An 18,989-nucleotide genomic window follows, 5' to 3' on the forward strand; every position below is an offset into this window, starting at 1 on the left:
ATAAAAAATAAAAAAAAAAAGTATTTTGAAATTGGATTAAAAAAAATTTTAATACCCTGTCTGTGTGTGCTTAAAAAAAATAAACAATATATAATCAAAATTTTATAAATCATTTAATAACGACAGTTGTGTCACATTAATTCAGTAAAAGATTTGTTAACAAGAAAATAAAAAGATTTTGAAGCTGCAGATATTATTGCTAAATTCAACTCACTGTCACCTGATTGTGTAACAGGCTACAAGAATCTGATTTCACATTTCAAAATCTCACATTTCAGATCCCAGTGTGTGGATACTGTTGTTTGAATATACTGGTGTTTCTAAAGGGGTGCACGTGTAACCCCCCCCCCCCCCCCCCCCAAAAAAAAGAATAAATAAATAAATAAATAAAAAATTATTCACATACTCAAAGCAGCCTCTATGAACACGCAGAGAGAGCACAGTATAAATCTGCTAGAGCAATGTGATTACAGAAGAAAGGATACCCTCTTTAACCTTGGAGAAAATAGAGTTCATTGTGTGCCAAAGAGACAAAAACATGCACAACTGCTTTTCATTCTCATTTTGATTGGGGGCGGGCTGGTCCAGATTGGCCTTCTAATATCCACTGCTCCAACAGAATCAGCGTAATTGCCGGCTACTTTAATATTTTGCTTTGGTGAGCAGGCTGCAGATAAACAGAGGCATTACATGTACATTAGTTTTAAAAAAAAAGAAAAAAAAGAAAAAGAACAAAAGGAGACACTGGAAATTACTTCGTCTTACCCAAACTGCTGCCGAATAGCTATATTTATCTGACTGCTGTTACATGAAAATAACTCAGAGCTTGGCTTTCTGCGGTTATATTTATTGGCAAGTTTGGCACAGCTTCTGCTTCCTCGACTCCTTGAAATACACGGTTGATCACCGGAGGCAAAACCAAGTGCATCACAACTTCATCCAAGTACAAGAAAACACTGTACAGCATTTGATCCTTTCTACCTCCTTAGCCTGCATTTAGATCACACATCCCACACCGGTCAAATTATACATGCTTACCCCGTGTTCTCCTTCTTGGAAAACGTGGTGGAAAAAAAATTATAATAAATGGCCTTGAGCTGCAGTTTTGTAATTTGCTGACCATAACAACAGGAGTCGTTTTTCGCTTTGCCTTTGCTAATAGGATAAATGCCTCTGGGTAATTTCTAAATGAATTCCTCCGGCCAAAGCGGTTCCCTAGACCAACCTAAATCACATTTGATATAGAAGGATTATCCCTGATTGAGTTTATTGCAAAGAAGCTTGTGACAAACTGAAGAGACGACAATACTTCCACAGAGGTAAAGCTTGCCTGACAATAAGGCTCTGTAGCTTAACACACCCTACAGAGTGTGTTAACACCTCTCCATGTAATGCTGCTGTGTGATCATCCACCTGCAGTGACTGGTTATCCTAAATGTGCAGAGCGAGAGTTCTCCCTCGAATGCAGCACGTGAGGCGAGAAGACCCCCGCTAAACACAGCAGCTCTCAGGCAAATGCATTGTCTTACCTTATCCAGTCCAGAGCTCCCCGTCTCTTCAGAGAGGACTAGCACTAAAGCCTCTTAATCCCTGCCTTGATTTGTGATAGCCTGCTAGGTTTTCAAATGTCATCAGCAGGGAAGTGTGTCCTGCTCCTGCCCCACATGCTCAGCCCATTAATACAATAACAAATGTTGGATGCATCTTCAGAATAGCAACGCACGCGCAGTCATGTTGGGTGGCCGTAGGCTACATCTATTTATATACAGTAAGTCAGGCTCATAAACAGGGATCAGCACCGGGGGGGACCATCCAGGAGGATCGACAAGTGTGCTGTTGAATGTGAGAGTTCACAATAAATCATGCTAAATATGGACTGCAGGCAAAATGTGATAATTCTGCGATCCATGCTTTCGCCTCTACAGTGCCTTCACACTTGCACAGGACAACATCTCCTGCCCGGTCAGAAGGTGCATTTGTAAAACAGCATGGACTCGATGATCATCGGGAACTTTCTGCAAAACACAGTGTCCTTCACAGCCAGTGCTCCACTTCACTTCACAGCACTGCACTGTAACAACACATGGGACTTGTCATGAGCAACGCTTAGCTGTTTGAAGGATGAGTCTTGCCTAGTGCAGGCTACAACTTTACACGCATCTGTGGAATATAATAACAGGATTTTATTTATTTATTTATTTTTCCTCAAATCCACTCCAGAGCCACAATAAATCTTTCCGTTACAATCTGTGCAGTAGTGGGATTTGTGCAGCTGTAAATTCAGAAGATGCACAACTGGGGTAAGTGACATTGAAATTTATTTCTTCTGCCAGGTCGTTTGCACATGATTAAAGGCTTCTAGGCAGTTTGTCAGAACATGACCAGCTGATTACACCTGAATTATTTTGGTGTATACACCAAAATAATTCAGGTGTATACACCAAAATAATTCAGTAATATGTGTGTATATTTGATAGCGTTGCTATAGTGACCAACTGTAAGTCCTAAATTGTTTGACATTGACGCAGACCACTCCTTTAAATTCCCAAACCTCGATCTGAGTCGTGAAGTTAGTTTTATTCGCCCTCCTCTTAACGGGAGCGCTTGCGCACAACGTGAGCGCCGTACACACCATTTGGTAGGCTATGGTCCTCAGCTAAGGGCTGGCAGTGAAACTGATGATCCCCCTCATTCATTCATGATAGGACGAGTGAACTCCTGCCTTAACACAAAAGCGTGTAAAAAAAAAATTGAAGCAAAGGCGAGAGTCAGCGCGGTGTTTCTTCGCACCTCCGCTGACTGAGCGCTTACCTCCACCGGCCGCTCGCTGCTCCTGTCCCCCGGCGTTTGTCCTTGTTTCGCTCCGGCGCTGATTATGTATGAATGCTGTCTTTATCCCGCAAAGACCGCTGTTGCATTTTACAGCAAAAGGAGCAGCACAGTGCAGTGGCAGCGGCTGTGGGCCGGTCTGTAAGTGGCCTGCCTGCGCTCGGCTCTGCACGTCACCAAGTGGAGTAGACAGGACTTGGCAGACGGGCTTTCTGCGCTCTCTGCGCGGCGGCGGATCTGAGATGTAAGCGACTGCTTGGACGGACTGGCACACCGTGTGGCCACTTTACTCCCGATGCTGCTCCTCCCCTTTCACTTTGTTTCTCTCACACAAGCCCTACAGCGCCTCCCACCCGCCACTGTGTGCCATCGCACGTACCTGCAGAGAGCTGTGCTTGCACTCCAGCATCAGTGGAGCTGTCCTCGCAGGAGGTTCCTTGGATCATTATCAGCCATGAAGAGAGTTCCAAAGGTTCAATCGTATTCTTCTTCTATTACTTAGACAAGCAAGAAAACAAACTAATAATTGTATTATTCACTTAAAAAAAAAGAAAAGAAAAAAAAACAGTGTTTGGGTGGTTACAGCTGAAATATTCCCAAACAATCTTCCCAAATAAGTCCAAATTACAGATGATAGGTGCACTAATGCTGGTTGTTCTTCCTTCCCAAAACCGCTGTAGCTTTCCCCGTCCTACCTGGTGCTTAAATGCTGGTAATTACATTCACTTAGCGTCCCGGTTGTAAAGCAGCCCCTGATTAGATGGCTAGAATGAAAATCAACAGGGCCCTCTCCAGCTTGATCCAAATTGCCTAAAATCAATGTCCTTTTTGCTTCCCTAACCACTTTTCCATGAGCACAATCAGCAATGTCATGCGATCAAGCAAAGGTGGGAAGAAATAATTACAGAAAGTCAAGAAAAGACAGCCCCGGCCTCTCACTGAGGACATTTTGATGCACCGCGGCAGGAAAAACACAGGTGTGGACGATAAATGAGTTCCTATTCGGCAGATTTATTTGTTTTGATAGTTCAGCTTTATCTCGGCCCCTTCTGGGGACCGGCTACTTGTGGGGCAATTAACTCAGACAGAAACCTTCTTATCCACTGAGAACCTTTTAATTCTGGCCATATCTTTACAGCCTTCTAAAACTTTCAATTTGTCGCCCAACGTGATTATTTGTTCTTACCTGATGGATTATCTCCCTGTTAGTGGCACATGGCGCAGAATCCATTACAGTCTTTTTGGCTCGCTCTCACCAAGCTCCTCTTTCCTGCCTCGACTGCACTGTACAAATGCTTTCACTTACTTTGCTTGATTAGTTCTCCTCTCAAGACCACGTGGGCGTGTACGGTCTCTTTAGATTGACAACTCTATCATTTTCATATCAAGGCAGTTCAGTGTGATGTTTGGTGACATCTGATTTTTTTTCCTGATGTAACTCATCTTCAGCTAGAGCAGGGGTCTAATCAGCCCCAAGTGAAAACACCTGCACCCTTTACAGGACCTAAAAGTATCTTATAAAGAGTATCTATGCAGGAGAGTTAACATGCTGGAGCAGGAAAACCCAGATATGGAAAGGAAACATGGCTGAATTTAGTTGCTTTGTTTTCAGGGTCAGCGCCACTGAATCTTCCTACCACTAACCGCTGTTACAGGCTCTTATACGCTGGAATAATGTCCCTTAAAATAAGAATTATGGCTGTTTATGGTTATAATACAGCACAACAAATGTTTTCCTTTATGATTTTGTATCAGAGTCTTGTAATTATTTGTTATATATTATCAGTTTTGGATGTTTTGTAGCAAAAGAAAACAAAAAAAGAAGCTGAAAAGTATTAAAATATAGGGTTTTTTCAAGTGTTTATCAGCTATATGAATCAAAAGTGAGTGTTATATATAGCAGTTGAAAAGCATATCCATAGTATTTACAAACTACTTATCATAGTGTTTGATATTTAATCAGTAATAATGCATCATTTACTGTAACCCCCTACTGGAGCACAGTTATCACTCTTACTTAATGATTAAGTTTGTTGACATCATCTTATTCCCAGCATAGCTCAACCCAATTTCCACCTTAGGTCTAATCAGCCTGAGTAATTAAAACACTTGCACGGGTGTGCAAACCTATTCATTTGAAAAAATATTTATTAAAATGAAGTGGGGCAAAAAAGGGCAATATTTCACTCCGAGTTGTTGTGAGTTGCTTTCCTCCAAAAACGAATCATGGCTTCGCAGTAACCTCTGACAAGAGAACAGACTTGCATGTAGTGTGTAAAATCCTACGGCGTTAAAAAACTAACACAATTTTTTTTACTTTCGGCAGAGCACAAATATCATGATCACTGGAATACAATTTAAGCGTATGCACTCCTCAAAATGCCTGGGTGAAATACTCGAGTGCTCTACACTCCAGAGACATCCTGCGTTGCATCAAAATGTCACACTTGGCAGAATAGATAGTGGGCCTTATCAGGGGTCAAATTCTATTTTGCAGTAATTTCAGAAGTCTTTCAGCTGTGCCTTTCAGCTATGGCAGCGAGTGAGACGGTGTGCAATGGTGTGTGCTAATTTGTTGTGGAGCCCAGTGAGCCAAATCGGAGCCTGCAGGTTGTACTTTGAATTAATCAGAACTTCTTACATTGTGCAAATAAAGCTTCCTATCTGAGATCTTTGTTTTTTTGGGGTGGAACGAGTCTCCCAGAGGGGAAAACTGGGTACGATGTACAATGATGGAGCAAGCTCTTAGCGACTTAATGGTGATGGGCTAACATGACTCAGAGTTCAGCAAGGGAGAAAGATGGGGGTGGAAGGAGTGTGCTGTGCATCTGCGAATTTAATGCCAGCTTTGATAAAGTTGCAGTCCAAGATCTGTAAGAAGTAGGAACAATGGGCCGTTGTTGCCTGATAATTAACAAAATTGTAGCGTATCTGTGTCTGCACTAACGGCACCAGCATAACCTAATGGTGTTTTGTGGTTTGAGAGGTTTTGTTCTTATGGAAATAAAATGGGGTCGTGAGTACTTTGGCTGTGTATCACTACATCTGAATGTGTGAAGGCGTTTTGGGTGAATACGCTGGAGGTGGGCGATACATTCAAAGTGCGAATCTGTACAAACGTTTATGTCCAAATTAATTTAAATGTTAAAACGTGTGAAAAAAACATATCTGAACAAATAGATTTCATTTTTTCATTTGTATGGAGCAATTATTATGGATAGGGGAACGACTAAAAAATATATATGTATTGCACAAGCTAACGTAGGAATGCACAAAGTGACTTTGCATGAAGGTTTGCAGTTACTTGTGTGTTTGTGGGCAGAAGTCAACTGTATGTGGCAACTGCAGGTCTACAGGTAGGCGTTACAGTGCAAATAAAACCTACGACTTTTGATTCTTCCTCTTGCATAAGCCAATGCTTCTGCTAATATATAATTTCAAAATTCAGCAACAGAGCCAAGGGGTGCAAGCTTTCTTTGCTGTAAATCCACAGTTGCAAGCACATAACAAAGTTGCCTGTCTGAAAGAAGAAAAAATATGTTCATAAAGCGAGTGAAAACAAGCTAACACAAACAGGAAAAAAAATGTTACACGAGTTCATTATAAGAAAGTGTCATATCGTTACAAGTCTAGCTGCTCGCATTCATTCTAAATCACATTCCACCACCGCGAATACCAATCGTGTTTTTCTTCTTTTCTCACAATAACCTCTATTACATATGTCTGCAGCCGTCTTCTTCAAGGAATCTCCCACCAGACCAGCATGTTCACATGCTTTATATGCGTAAAAATAAATAAAGCTAAAGCAGCTTAAGATTCTGGTTAGGACACTTTGTGCTTTTCACCTGATCTGGTCCAATGATTGGCCCAATTGTCCAGCCTCAGGCTAGATTTTCTTATGCCGGAAAACAGAACCCAGAATAGGTACAGCGGTGTACCACTTGAATTACAATATGCTGGAAGGTCATTATGGATTTTTTTTCTGTGTGTGTGTGTGTGTGTGTGTGTGTGTGTGTGTATGTTCAGTGACATTAAAACATTTTTGCATGCATTCAGTGAATGATTTTATTTTTTTTTTTTTACAAGTCTAGTATGTATTTTGAATTAAAAAAAACTGCAGTAATTGTAGGTGCAAAACATGTTTAAATAAAGAAACGTTTTTATCGTTTTCTTTTGTGTAGTCATGTTGTTGCCTTTCACAGGTTAGTCTCCATTTACTTAGCTGGAGTGTCAGGGCTCTGCAGGGCACTGTGTTACTCATGCCTTACTGTACCCACTACATGCATAAATCTGGAACCTGTAAACAACAGTAATTGGGCTCAGGGGGAAGTGGACAAAAAAAAAAGCAAATTGCTTCCATGAGTTTACATATCATTTCATCTTGTTTGTAGATTTATTTTCGGTACAATGCAGGTGAAAGGAATGGAAAGCGAATAGAAATTCAGCAAAGACATGCCCTCCAAGCAACTTTTGTTTCTAGTCAGAGATTGAAGGGGAAAAAACTTTATGGGAGTTAGTCCACTGTTGACCGATGCTTTCATTCACTTCCGCAGTTTATCGATCAGCTTCTAAATCTATTATTTACTTTAGGTTATATATCAGCGTATAGTCTTTGCACTTCAGCCCCAGTGCCACTATTTATTTCTTTTTATGGTCAGTGTATATATTCTTGTCAAAAACTGTGCAGTATTTGATGATGGCTAGCACTGAACCCTGTGTCACGTCCACATAATGTCAATGTCAGTCTATGAATCCCCCAACAAAACAAGTTAGTTTGCAAATGTGCTGTTTTTAACAGCTGGGGAAAAATATTCTTAATAAATGTCTGACTTTCTTTGGAGAAACTTGCTGTGAAGAAAGTTCAATGGAAAAAAAGGAAAAGATTTTTCATACCTCCTACCGCACAGTATATTCGCACTACAAAAATGTACACACCCTGCCTATAAGCACTATTCTCAATAACCATCAAGCTAGAAAATATAACAAAGCCTTTTGAGATTTGTGTGTGTGTGCAGATGTGACTGATACGCTTCGCTAAAAATGTTAGCGAAATGTAATCAAATTCAGTGGGTGAAACTGTGGCTTGTGTGTGTGTATTTTTAAAAACTTTTACTCTTTTTTAACAATAAACAATGTACTCTACATTCATTTAACTTGACTTCAATTAAAGCTCTCTCAGCGTGAAGAAACTCACTTAACATTTTTGTTTTAACAAGTTTTTAAAAAAGTACAAAGTTGTGTTTTGTCTTCAGGAGCCATGACAGATTTGAAAATAATGTGGGCTCCACCCTGGTGAGGGAGACTCATGTTGGCAATATTGTTTTAAGCAGAATTACAGAATAGGGCAGAGTCTGCACGTTTATCCTATTAGAAGGAAATGAAGCAGACAGTCTGTCTGTGTTTATCCATTATGAAATCCATATCTGGCTGGAAACGAAACAGTCAAGGTTCAGCCTCCGAAAAATTTTTTCTTCAAATGAAACTTGGGCCAACAAGGAATTTACAAATGGTTAATTGGCTGCTGTGGCTCTCAGCATAGCTATCTATAAAAACTGAACTCATGCTCGCATGCTGAACTCAATATGCTTTAGAGCGTCTTCAAATAGGAATGCACATTATCAAGCTGAGCAAAATATATATTAGAGAGGCCATTCTCTCCTGTGACAAGTCATTACAGGAGCAATGCCAAGTTTTCAGAAATGCAAATGCTGTTAATGGAGGGCCTTTGGGTGAAAGCACTTGGCTTGTGTTAAATTATAATGACATTTATGCTGCACCCTTTGAGAGTATCAAAGGATTTCTTCTCTTGTCTTTGTATAAAACAGATTTTTTGATGTCGAACATTTCTCCTGTCTGTTAGGGTATTGCTTATTGCCAGTGAGCACAGGAGTTAGTAGATGGCTGAATGGCTGGCATTCTTGCAGTGATGTTCAAGTGGCTTTTTATCTGGATGTAATGTGAATGAAATTGCCATTCCTGTGACAATAAACCCAGCAAATTGCTCACGATGTCCCTTAATGCCGGCAGGTTTTAGCAGTTTTAGGTGTAACTTGAGAGCAACTTCAAATTGTCACATTCCTCCTCCGCCATGGCTGCCTGGAAACCAAAACAATTAGCAGGACTATTTCTTCAGAGATGACCACAATCTTCACACTTTTCCTGCCGCAGGTGGCGAAATGCTCCTTTCCAATTAACAAGTCTAATTACATCACAACTCCACAGAGCTGTCTCGCATTCATTGTGTCTGATTGTCAGCGGGCACTTGTGAGTTGGTGCTTTTGTTTGATCTGTTTACAACTCTTTCATCGCGCGGTGTGAATTTAAAACGCAGCAGAAATAATCGGCCGGGTCGTAGTATGACTCTTCTTTTCTTACTAGGTTTGATAATTAGCTCAAAAAGGGCCCATTACTTGAATACTACTAAATACTTACCAAACTATGGTGCGTATTCATAGTGCAGCTTGCTAGTTAGATAGCAGTGCACTACATATAAATTAAAGGAGGTCTCCAAAAAAGAAATGTAATATAAACAGCTTCCACAGCTGTACTCACTGCTTCTCACTTTAATACCAAAAACTACTATTTCAAATGTACATACTCTTGTATTACCAATAAATATATATGAATATATATGAATATACAATGCTCATACATCAGCTGGCAACTATTATGCAAAAAATTAAGCAAATTCAGTACCTAAATGACACATTATCACTCATAAAATGAACTTCACAGGCACCTGTATACACTGTCTCATTGCAATAGACAACTACTTCCTTGAATTTGGGCTTTTTATTCTGGTTGTTTGGGTTTTTGTTTTTTTATCAGAGATCAGGGGAAGCCATCTCTCATCCTACTTTCAATCTTGTTTCACCTTCAAGATTTCATTTAAGCGCTCATCTCCTTTCCTGTAGTCGTGCACAGCTGATTCCTCTCTACACCCTCTCGTTTACCGAGACCCCCATAATAAGCCAAGATGTGCTTCTCCAACTCCTTATCATAACTACTGTACCCAGGTGCCACCTTTAATTTTTAAAATGTGCTAATATGTTCCTGCTTTGATACTTTCATCCATCTATTTTCTTCCTCTTATCAAACCTTAGGTTCTCAGTTCCAGGTCTCAACTATTCACACACAGAGTCGCACCTACAGCTTAGAACTGCTGGAGGAACAAAGAGTATTCAAACTCTGGACCTCCTTGGTTAGTGGTTAGCAGCAGTGCTAATCGTGCTACCAGCATGCCAACCAATGCATAAAAACAATGGTAACCTACCCTATTCTTCTACTTCTCCTTATTATTATTACTAGTATGGCCAGAGGGGCAGATGGCGCGATATGGCAGCCTCGCTTCTGTCAGTCTGCCCCAGGGCAGCTGTGGCTACAACTGTAGCTGCCTCCACCAGTGTGTGAATGAATAGTGGAATTGTAAAGCGCTTTGAAGGCCCCGAAAATCACTATATAAATGCAATCCATTATTATTATTCGTAGTAGTATTATTAGTATTATTATACAGATGTAAGGAGGGAAAACGTTATTTTGCTCTCTCTTAAAATGAAAGCTGCGCACCAATCAATTCACCCTTTACAGCTAGTGTAAACATCCTTCTATCCATTCCTTTCAGTTTTTTTAACATGTATACCACATATTATCTTTGCAAACCATCCCCAAAAAAGTATTTCTCGCCAATCTTGTAGGGCGTTACAGTTTTCTATATTTTGAAAAGACAAAAAAAAAAACCCACTAAATTCATCCTGAACAAAAACTAGACACTGCACGCTTCAGAGATTTTATAAAAAATGAGAAGTCAGTGTTGTTTTCTCCTTTCTGCTGCTTCTCTTGTACCTCAGCAAGGCACAAAAACAACCTGTTTCACCCAATTATCTCTCCCACAGGGCGCAGTCAGGCAATTTGGCTCAGTCAAGACTCTGATTCATTGAGCCAGATGATTTAAAGCTTTTGGGGGCCACAAGTCAGCCCACATGGACTGAAACTGCTTCGTGATTCTCTGTTGATATTTAGCAGCGCAAGTTGCTCCACTAAAGGTTGCAGAGACAAAACTAGAATGTTATTTCATGTCTCCCTCATTTGTCACTCTGTGAAAAACTGATTTCTGAGGGACAGAAAAATGCTTTAAAGCACAAAGTACCATATTCACCCTGTACTGCAAAAGCTGCTTTCTACCTGGACATTTATATTGATGATATGCTGATAACTGACATGTTTTTCTTGCAAAACATACATCATTGCATCACATAACCTCTAACCCACAGTGTCCTTCACAAATATGAAAGTAATTATCCCAGACATCAGACCTTGCAAAACCAATTCATTCGTGCTTGGCATCCCTCGAGGATGTATTGTCTAATAATTACTTATGAGATTTAGAGCTGAGGCACACATAAAAGCCAATGATACCTACAGTCAGCCACAGATGTCAGGACTGGTGGAAGAGTCCACTGGCACTTTAAGTCATTTTTGAGCAAAATGACAAATGGGCCAAAGAAATATCTTTTTGCAGCACACGTGCAAGAAGTGAAGTGTTTATGCGTGCGTCTATCCACTGTTCAGAGCCATTAATGGTTGATCAATGCATCAAGTCACTCTGGATTGTTGCAATTAGAAAACAATCCTGCAAAAAAAGAAGCCTATTTTAAGTCATGCGCTATCAGTAGGAAAAGCAACAGAGAGGATAATTGGGTATTGACGAAAGAGTGTGAAAGGCAAAGACAGCATGCAAGACCACTTTCCAATTTACTCTGTCATCTCAAGGCTCTGATTATGCTGTTTACTGACCAGATAATTGGGGCAATGTTCGATAAAAACAAACATTTTAGGGGGGACATGTCAAATACAAGCAAACTTGCATAAAAATATTCCAAACACTTAGCTGGAATGATGCTTTCCTATTTCCCGCAACTACTTGCGAGTCCTGACACACTCAAAGCATAGGAGGCTTTTGTGCTTTTCTGGCTGATACTAAATAGCTTCTGAAGAGTTAATTGAGAGAATGATGCCATTATGGTTTCTACTACGAAAGCAACCAAACGATAGCTCACGGTTTATTAGCATTTAATTCAATTCAGTGCAATTTTATTTATATAGCACCAAATCACAACAACATTTGCCTCAAGGCGCTTTATATTGTAAGGTAGACCCTACAATAATACATACAGACGAAAAAAAACCCCAACAATCATATGACCCCCTATGAGCAAGCACGTTGGCGACAGTGGGAAGGAAAAACTCCCTTTTAACAGGAAGAAACCTCCAGCAGAACCAGGCTCAGGGAGGGGCGGGGCCATCTGCATTAGATACATTTTTTAATTTTAATAAGAAAAGATGAAAGAATCCTCCACTCAAATTTAGCAACATTCAACATTTTAAATTGAAACTCTTAATAAATATTAACTTTCGGTTTCCTTTTTAATTCCTTAACTTTGAATACTGTTGATTACATTTTTTATTTGTTATTAATATTATATAATCACATAAAATGTAATTCATTTTTAATCTTTCTTCAGAAGGAACAGACAATGCACATAATGTGGAAAAGCCTAGTTTTAGCTGAAAATGAACTTTTAGCAGTCATTACATTAAATTGGTACAGCAGTTATACTTTTCCTACTCTAAACTTCTAACAATGCTTCAATGCAGTGTCTCATTTTAATTGCCAAGTGCAGAAAATCATGTGAAACTTAAATGTGAGCACCATCTAGTGTTGAAAGCTATTATATTTAATGTGCTTCATTAAATTCTAAAAACAAAAAAGGGCATAATTAGTTTTTTAAAGTTTGTTCATGTAGACTGCCTATGTAGATTTTATACCTTCACAAAATATCCCCATGATTTTTTGTTTGAATTCAGTAAGTGACATACCATTAAATAAAATCCAATACTGCTTTAAGTTAAGTTGTCAATAAAGCTCTAAAATCCTGAGGAAAAAAGAATACAGATACAAGAAGTACAGCTATATCAAGCTCTATATGACTCACATTTCCACCTGATTGAATTGCAGGCTTCTCTGTGTCTCGGTAGCTCAGTGGGTTTTGTTACCCCACAGCCAGCAGAAGCCTCGTGGCTTGGTGAAAGACAACAGAGGCCATCTGTTGTCTGTCTATTTTCTTTGGTGCTCTGCCACAAAACTCTGCTGCCAGAACACCCAAGGGTACCCATGTGCACTATGCTGCGCCTGGGGACCGGCTCATTGAGGCACCTTTATAGCCTACTGGCTCCACTGGGAGGTGCCTGCGTTCTGCCAAAGCCCAGACACAACAGCGACGGCGTTTGAAAAGGGCCTTGTTGTTGCTGCATCGTTACACAACCGTGCCATTAACCTTAATTGGAGCAGCTTGGTGGAACACAGAAAAACTTTCAGCACTCTGAGGCAGTGATGTTGTTCCCCTGAGTTACATAAAATCGAAACTGATCTCAGGCTGAGTTAATTGAATTGCAGAATACTTATCGTCCTGCTGAGGAGCTGAGGAGTAACTGAGGAGTAAGTGCTGTACAGTTAGAACTAATTCTTTGTTTCTGAGCTGTTTTATGATCACGGAAGCATTGCTCCTCCCCTTGTTTCTTGGGAATCATAATGACACGGCTGTAATAATTTCCATAACGATTGTTACTTGGGTGTAGTCCAGGAAACACAAACTTAAGAACAGACATTGGAGGCTAAGGGGAATCCCCTTAAAAATAGCTTTTAAATCAATAAATTATTTGTGAAAGACTGAATAAAGACCTTGTTTTAAGCAACTACATCATGTATGGTAGAGCTCACTATGACAAATTGCTGTAAAAATACAGTATTCAACTGTATTTTTACTATAACACAAATTGTTTTGGAAATGTATTCACTTGTGTTGTGACAGTAAATATATATATATTTTTCATCAGACTGATTGTTGTGGATATGTGGCGTAACCTCCTGTGTGTTACCAAGAATAATGTTAAGGTTTGGCTAGCAACAGGCTAGCATGACTGAGGCTCCTGTAGCATTTACTCAGCTCTGTCTGGTGTTCATCTTTAGGGCCTTTGTTGAAACAGTGAATACAACAGAATTCCTATTAGCTTGCTATGTGGTGCAGAGAGTTGTAACAAAGCTGATGTCTTGTCATAGTTTGGGAAAATCGAAGTCAAGGTTCATGGGTGAGTAAATACAGTTAGACTTTACTGTAATGAAGTGTTTGTGGAGGTTGCAGTAGGAGCCCCATAAAAGCAGCATAATGTCAACCAAATAGCTTACAGTATTACACTGCAAAGCTCCTATTTTGAGTATTGTGATTACGGTAATATAACAGTATAATACGGCTAAATCGTGCTCCCAGTACTGATTTAGAAAGGGCATGTCTTACAGTACATTACGAGTCTGCTTATTCAACACATTCATATGTCACATCCCTTAATGTATAGTAGAATAGTAAAGAATAAAAGGTAATGCTCTTAAATGTTTCGGTTTTTCTGCCTAGCTTTTAGACTCTTGGGTCTTTCTTTTTCCCCACTGTAGCGTGATAGTATTATTAATATTTTCTATTCATCATTTAAAAAAAATCCCCCTAGCACTTCCAGCCTAAATCTGTTATCTCATGCTGATATTAAGCTCCATAGAGATTGGATTGGAAAAGAAGATTACTGTGGCAGAAGGATTTTCCGGGCCAGCGGGTCACTGCACATGCATTGGAACCAGCAGCATCACAGTAACTCATCTGAATATGTTTGTCCATGGAGTTAATCTTCCATTAACTGCTAACAGAACTCCTCCAGAGTGTATGTCGCTCTGGCTTTTTGAGAGAAAGCCGAGGACATTAGGCAAACACATTAAACTTGTTAAAAGGACAAATAAAGCAAACACTTGAATGGATTTCTCCCCCTTAACTAAATAGCTAAGGCATTGTCTTGGTGTTACAATAAGCTGCAAACACACATCAATTATTTAGCCCAAACAGAGCTGGAGTCTGAGAACATTTTTGTGTGTTTTTTTCTAAGTCATGAAATGGTTTGTGAATGTCAACAGCTTGACAGATTGTGGAAATGCACAATACTGAATGAATAGTGTAAACATGAGATGAATCATTGCTGTCACAGGCGATACAAGCACGGAGCGGTAGAAATGTGGCTGTCTGTAATTCTGCTCTTGGCCTCCACCAGCCTATAAAATCTTTATCTTTGCAACCAGTAATGTCTTTTCTAAGTAGAGTTTTCTATGTTTATGTACCTACTTATGTTCAAAATAGAAACGGCAACACTTTCCATGGTGTTTATACGGCAAAGCAGCTATTGCCCGTTCATGGCCTCTGTTGAAGATCTCTAATTAGTCACATTCCTAATTGCATAGCATACACATTGAAACTGCATGAATTAAATCAGATGAAAGCCTACGATCACGGCGCTAGACTGTCAAACATAGCTTAGAAAACACACAATGTCCTCACATTATCAGTTGCACAGTAACCATTCCTTCATGTCTTTATGAAAAAAATTTGATAGTTTGAGCGAGATTTCACATAAAAGGCATGCAGCGTGTGTGCTTGAGGTCATAATCTGCGAATCCTTCTCCACAGAGAAGCATGCCTCTGAAGAACAGAGCATTGCTTCTCCTTGCTGAGGGTGCAGCTGATTTGTTGCAGGTGTTCACGGCCACACAACCTCAGACCCCATTATCCCCACTGCCATGTTTCACAGCTAGTTTGAGGTATCATTTTCTCTCCTGTGTCCTCTTACATACGCCCTTCTGTTGCCACTAATCTCAAACTTGGATTTATGAGTATATAAGACTTTCACTGTCAAATGATAGGTTGTGTAGTCCACAACCAAGCATTAAGCTTTGTTTCGCCTCCTATGAAGTGGTTTGGAGGTCGCTGTTGAACAGTAGTGTTTTGGTGATTCGAGTTCTTTATTTAGCAAGTTCTGTGGCTCTGATTAAGTTGCTTATTCTGTCTCTCTGTGAGGAAGAGATTGATCTTTTGATTGTTCTGATAGATTTTGCCTGCCTGATTGCGTTTTAGATACTACTCGTGTAGTTCTTGCAAAACATTTGAAAGCTTCTTAGAAACTTTAGAATGGCCACAATGTATCAAAAGTCTCTCATTGCATAGAACAACAGATTTTTTCCCATCATATTGCTGTTTGGTAAGTAAACAATGCAATGATTTTAAGTGTTTATTTGAGGAAAAGGTTTTCTGCCATATTTTTTGGAAACATATTTTTCAGTTTAAACGTATCCTTACTTCCAAAATTTGATATTTTGACTTTTTACTATTTTAATAAGCTATAGTGTTTAACTAATTTCAGTGTGTTTGGATGTATGCTTTGCTAGCTTTTTTGAAAACAGACACAGCTGTGTGAGGAGTAGCTGGAACTGCCTGAATGACACCTGAACACTGTTCTGACAGATCACAACTCACCTCTGTCCTTTTGGAAAAATTGTATGACAAACTTAGTTTTGATTGCTAAACTATACGTGGCAGCTTTTTTTTTTACCCCTAAATTGTTATCCTTACATGTTATTTGCTATGAATTATATTTTTAAATGTTTAGATTCACATTATTTTCAAGCTTACATCATAACATGGCAGTTTTTTTGATATACTCTCCTGCTGTAATATGTGCTCTACAAATGTTTTTGCGTTTGCGAAACGTCTTAAGACTTGGAAGCACAAATTTTCAAATAAATGAACATTTCATTGGCAGGTAAGGTTTACATGAGTGTTTGTATTGTCAGGTTGTAAAAAATTGATTTAGCTTTTAAGCCACTGAAGTCTAGCTTCTCATGTTCTACCAAATCTGCAGCAGAAGTCAATGGCAAATATTAAGGTACTGCAGAAATCATTAACATATAGTCCTTTTAAACATCAGGTCTGTGGATGTAAATATTACTTAAAATACAAACAAAAAAAATCTTCCTTCACTAATTAGCAATTTAACAAGATAAACTGGATCAGATTAAAACATACCATTTGTGCTGCCTGTCTGCACTCTCATATGGACGCCTTCACCTTTCTGGACTCCTTCCTGGCTGAAGAATTGTAAAATATTACTACTTCTATAGTTAAATAAATATCTAACATAGTAACAAAAATTCCGCAATATTAGCTGGCAATGACAAGTGGTGGAGAAACTTTTCAAACCATTCCTTCAGGAAAGAGAGCGGTACAACTCCAGGAAAACCCCCAGTACACAAACTGGAAAAATGTGCATACATTTTAAAAAGTAAAAAAATATTCTGCAGAAAAATGTCAATTTAATGTTAAACTGATTAATATTAATGTTGCATATGTTTAAGGTCGAGTTCATTTTAAATACATTATATTATATTTTATGTCCTTTTAAAAAAGTACAATGTATTACAATTTATTCATGACAAAAAAGAAAAATTAGCTAAATGAAAAGGCTTGAGTAGTGTGTGACATGGTTAATTGTTAATATCTATGAGGGGATTAAAGAAATCGATGGTGGAGCATTAGTAAAGCAGCTGATTAAACATAGTACATTCAAACATTCTCGTAGATGCTAATCTGAAAGTGCTGGTGAGCCAGCACCTGGGTCAACTTGCCTGTTTTATTAAAGCTGCGGTCCCCTCTCCATCATGGTCACAGCTTTCCTTGCTCGGGTACTGAGTTATTAACAACTTCTTCACACTCCATCTTCTCTACATCACACATGTTGACCAAGGTGGTTAGCAAGAGGAAACTCTTAGGATGCTAAATCACCGAAGCTTTTTTACTTGCTAATGCTAGCTGTGTGATAACTGATCTCAGACCTGTAAAAGCAAAGCAAGTGGTAGCCTGCTTCGCACACTGGTTTCCTACCAGTGGAAGGCTAAGGATTTATCCACAATGCGCATGCTCAAACATCGGGGGGTGGGGGGACTGCCGCCTTCTCGGCTTGGCTAGCTCAAATCATGTTAACCCGAAACGTACTTGTCTGTAAAACAGACACAGCTACATTTTTTGCCAACTGATGGCTACCGATGTAACAAGATCGCAGTGACGTTAGGATGGATACAAACAGCTGTCTAAGTTGAAAGGAGAGAGATGTCTTTACTTTTGGTGCATTTTCATTTTAAAGTGTCTATTTTTAAATGGGACAACCTTTTCCTGTGAGGTTAAAGGTCATTTGTAGACACCTTTATGATGAATATAATAAGAGAATGCACATGTGTAGCAAGAAGAAAAAAATAAATGCAGCCCAACTTGTTTTCAGTTTAACTATAAAGCATTAGCAAATAGTTTATTATCATAAATTAGTTAATAGTTATTGGCTAATAGTGATACAAATTAAAGTTCATTACCTCTTTGTAAGATCCCCTATTAGGGAAATTATACACACATGTTATTATAAGGAATAATTAAATACTAAGTTTAAAAACAGAACATTGTGTCTCAGTGAAACATATCTCTATATAAACTCATTTTTATGTCAAGTGTTGCAATACTTGACATAAAAATGTCAAGTGTCATTATTACCACTAGAGGGCAGGCCAGCATTCATTTTCTCCTATGAAGGCAGTTGACTGTATTGAATTCTTTTATCTGCTTGATAACAAGTTTTCAGGTGTACTCTGCTCATAAGCTTTCATGTTTCACATTTAATAAACAAAGAAACCAACAAAGCCCACCACAGATCCTCATTTGTTAAATTAAAATCATCTCGCTATGTTAGCCCAAAGAGATCAGGAGGCTTGTGTTGCTGTGTATGAAACACAGTGCACTAGCAGGTGTTGTTGAGCAATGACACATGGCTTTACAGTGTCAATCTAAACCTAAGAACTTGAATTTGTTCTTGAGAATTTGGGTTATCACATTAGATAATTCAACCGTAAACAGGGTTACCATGAATGAACACGATAGGTGGAAGTGCTCTTGAGCACACACACACACACACACACACAGATGAAAGTACTGTCAAAGCACTGCATGAACAAATGAAATCTGAAGTGATTCTCTTCCTCGGAGCGATTCAAACACAGGATGGGGTCAGCAGGTCGGCTACAATTGCAGAACTACAATGTTGTCACACAGAACAGCAGAAAGGACTGTAGGCAGGAGTCTCTCAAGAGAGAGAGACACCAGGAAAATGATTTGACTGAAGAGCATTCTTCTAGAGTCTCATGTGTGCGATCATTTAGATGAAGTGGAGCTGACAGAGCAGTCCTCACTCATTTG

At 39.2% G+C, this 18,989-nt stretch overlaps 1 protein-coding gene across 5 annotated transcripts in view; it reads right to left on the reverse strand.

Moving 5' to 3' along the window:
- Positions 1-16,840, reverse strand: part of klhl29 (kelch-like family member 29) — a 276,227-nt gene extending 259,387 nt beyond the window's left edge. For 3 of the 5 annotated variants that reach the window (XM_085431401.1, XM_085431402.1, XM_085431404.1), the window contains exon 1: positions 2,812-3,098. The gene's annotated coding sequence lies outside the window, so the exon portion shown is untranslated. Of the gene's footprint in view, positions 1-2,811; positions 3,099-16,778 lie in introns of those variants that run through there. The other 2 variants (XM_085431405.1, XM_085431403.1) reach the window with 2 other exon arrangements.
- Positions 16,841-18,989: the final 2,149 nt, after the last annotated feature.

This window comes from Copadichromis virginalis, linkage group LG15 (assembly GCF_057382275.1).
Source record: "Copadichromis virginalis isolate Kocher_CV1m ecotype Utaka linkage group LG15, C_Virginalis_male_GT1.1, whole genome shotgun sequence".
NCBI lineage: Eukaryota > Metazoa > Chordata > Actinopteri > Cichliformes > Cichlidae > Copadichromis > Copadichromis virginalis.